Consider the following 3,809-nt stretch of genomic DNA (forward strand, 5'->3'; position numbering starts at 1 on the left):
TTTTCAGCAGCAATTCCTGTTGTACAGTTGTACAGAAAAAATGTATTATGATCTCTTACACTTTGATATGCCTAAGTCTGCACCTGTTCCTCCTGTTTTGCATACTTAGTTTAGAGAATGTTTTTTTCTTACTGCTTTTAGTCTGCCTGTCAACCTCTTACTTCCATGAAGACTGATAGGTTATAGATGATACCTTAAACTCATAAGTATTTATTTTCTAACCCTAAAAAAGATCTAGCAGTGAGTTCCCTATCAAAAACTACTTCTGCTAAACAGATTGCTGCTGTTGCAAAACTCATTACCATTGACAAGGAAGGGAAAGCTTTTGACAAGTTGGGGAAGACAGTGCACTCTTTTGTTACTTAAACTTTTAGAATTTTAAATGGCGAAGCTCACGTGTTAAATTTGTTTACTTTTATCTTCTGGGAACATGTAAAATTGAATGGTTAACCTTCCTTTTTCTGAGTTTAAAAAAATCCTTGAATGGCCACTTTAATAGCTGCTTCTCATTTTCCTAAGCATGTTTTTGAGTGTGCATATGATGGTGCTGATTCTTCCTCAAGAGCTGGTTCTTCTGGATCAGTAATTAGAATATTTATTTAACTTAATTCTCAAAACTTTCCTGAGGATGTTAAAACTGAAATGTTGCATTCTTCATTAAACAAAGAAGTCCCGTTTGGCCATTCTGCAGCTGAGGTGCCCAAGAAGTGTGATAAAAGAGGAAAGTTGTATTTCAGGAGTGGCTCAAATTTTTTGACCCTCCTATTTAAAGCAAATAGAAATTTCTCTTATTCCTCAGCTCCTTCTTTTAATAACAGCAAGGAATTATCAAGCAGGAATTTAAAAAGTAAGGGCAAGGAGATTACAAAAAAAAATGTAAAGCCTCTAAAAATTAATGATAGCCCTCCCAGTTCAGTATGACTATTTGCCTGTTAAAGCTCTCTCCCCCTCCTCCCACAAAGCTGGCAACCCCTCCATCTTTCTAAGGCTTCATTTTCCCTTGTGACACCAGATTGTTGCAGACAAATGGACTATAAATGTAATTCAGTGAAGATACACTTGGCAGTGTAAATTCCTCCCTCCTTTTCAGGGGTTTCTTCTTAGCCCAGTAAACTGAGTCTTCCTGTTTCCTCCTGTGATGTCCTCACTCTGGACCAGTAATCAAGGAACCTGAATCCTCACCTCTGACACTGGAGAGGGATGTTCACTTGGAATATAAATGGATACACTCAGTATTTCTAGATGCAGACCTTTCGGCACCAAGCACAATTTCCCTTTAGAGCACACAGGGCACACACTAGCCTGGGGTCTGGGTATCAGTATCTGTCTCCCTATAGTTCCCCAATAAGGCTACCCACTGGCACAGCAGTAGGGTTAGGTCTTCAGCCAAGTGTCCAAGCCAAGTCCTCCAGCACCCACACATACACACACACACACACACACACACACACACACACACACACACACACACACACACACACACTCACTCGTGTGTGCACACACACATACATACACACACACACACACACACACACACACACACACACACACACACACACACACACACACACACCTGAGAAAGGTTGGCACAGATTTACTAGCTATACCACCTTCTATCCAGATTATAAGGTAGTTTTACTGTCACCATTCAGTTACTATAAGGCTCTTAAAAGGGTATCCAGTTATACTGAGTGAAGTTGATGTTAATACAAATGGTAATTTTGGCCAAATAGCAAGGCTTTCATGATTGGCCAGAGTTATCACCAAATAAATATATGCATATACTCTCAAAGCTTAAATATTTTGCTAAAAGGACTAGACACAATGAGAAGTTTAAATATATTTAATAATAAATAATAAAAGAACATGAAAATACTAAATATCTATTTACAGTGAACACCAGAGATTCAGCCAAAGGAAATACTGAAAATAACACACCTGGAAAGAGTCACACAGTTACAGAAAAACAATACTTAATTATTCTCATTATATTTTTCTGACTGATCTACAGAGTTGCTGTTCCTACTTACTGAATAGAGTAAGGCAAGATGATGTGGGTGAGTGGTCGTTGTTGTCAGATCCAAGACAGAATACAGAATACTGAGAGTAATCTCCTACTAATATCTAAATATTATTTCTGGCTTGCAGAATGACATCACACACATCTGGTCATCTGAATCTGTTTCTGCACTATCCTCTATCCCTAAAAGCTGCCAGGATTTTAGCACCTACATGTCAATAATACACCCACAAGAGCATTGCTCAGATCTGGTACAGCTGCTGGAAGTCATACAACCATAAAACACTCCCCTTCTTCATACAGGAGCTAGTTAGCCATGCTTCTTACAGACATTGCATCCATGGCTTCATTCAAAAGTGTAAGATAACATCTTTATGGCCTAGACCCAGTAGTTTAATTTTGTTACTATTTTTAAAGTTTGAGACTAACCTTTTCTCTTCCAGTATAATCTGTCAAAACATATACATTTAATTCAGTTACAATAATACATGTACATTTCTTTTCTTTCCAGCAGGGCACACTGTTGATACATTTTAACACAAGCAACTTCACAAATACATTTTTAAACACAAGCATATATACAAATCAGTTTGATACACAAATGACATATAATTCTTTATTAAATTCCAGCTTGCTGTGTTGGCATATGTCACACATTCACTGCCCTACATCTCCTGGCATGGCTGACATTACCTCCTATCTTCACATCTCCTATTATTCATCAGATGCTTTCAGTGGGAGTAATCGAAGCAGTATCTCCCAGCCAGAGAGGCAAAGACTTTTATTCAAGGATTTTTGAGGAAACAAACAGGGGGGCTGTGCTAGAACTTTCCTTTCTAAATTTTTGTCAAGATTTCAAAGTTCAGAGTGCTTCTTTTGTATTCCTCTTACATCGATATGGGCTGTCATGGTAAAGCTAGCTACAGAGGATGCTTACCATCACATTCCCATTGGCAAGCAGTTCAGACATTTTCATTGCTGAGGTTACGTTATCAGTTTTCTGTCATACCTTTTTGAATTTATGCAGTACCATGGGTATTCAAAAAGTGTCTGGTTCCAATAATTGCTTACTGGAGACTTCAAGGCATTCACATATTTTCATAACTTGATGATTGCCTTCTCTTTGCAGACTATTTTTCTATCTGTCAAGAGTCTTTAACAACTGTTCAGAACCTTTGACTCCATCTGGGTTTCAAATCATCTTACAAAAATCTTCTCAGGTCTCTTCTCACAGCATTTTATTTCTGGGATGTTTGTTAGATTCTGCCATGGTAGGGGCTCCTTCCTCCTCCAGATAAAGTAGAAATGTTCTGGGAATTATTCCTGAGATTTTTCAGTCAAAACCAGATATCTGCAGGTGAATTTCTCAGGATTTTCGGGTAAATGAAATAGATAATTCTCATACTTCTTGTCACAGACCCCACATTGAAAAATTAAGTCATACCTTAGGTCAGTCTGGACTCTGCATCTTCATCCTTTATCTTTAAAGATCCTTGTTAAAGGGGTTTGTAAGGAGGAATGGTTTCTTGTGGGAATACCAGATTTCTTGCACTCAAAACCTTCCCTTCACCTTTTTGACTCCTCTCAAGTCTGTCACTACAGATCCATCTTATCTAGTGTGGGGCACAGTTTTCAAGGGCGAATATGCAATCTCTCAGGAACAATCATGACTGACAGAAACAGATGAATGCCAGAGAGATGATTGCAATGTTTAATGCCTTATAAGTCTTAAATCATCTCTGATCCTCAGGACCTCTGCAAATTTAAGCAGACAACACTATTATGATGT

The sequence above is a fragment of the Protopterus annectens genome, chromosome 7.part0, assembly GCF_019279795.1.
Source record: "Protopterus annectens isolate FY-2018-M chromosome 7.part0, PAN1.0, whole genome shotgun sequence".
Classification (NCBI taxonomy): domain Eukaryota; kingdom Metazoa; phylum Chordata; order Ceratodontiformes; family Protopteridae; genus Protopterus; species Protopterus annectens.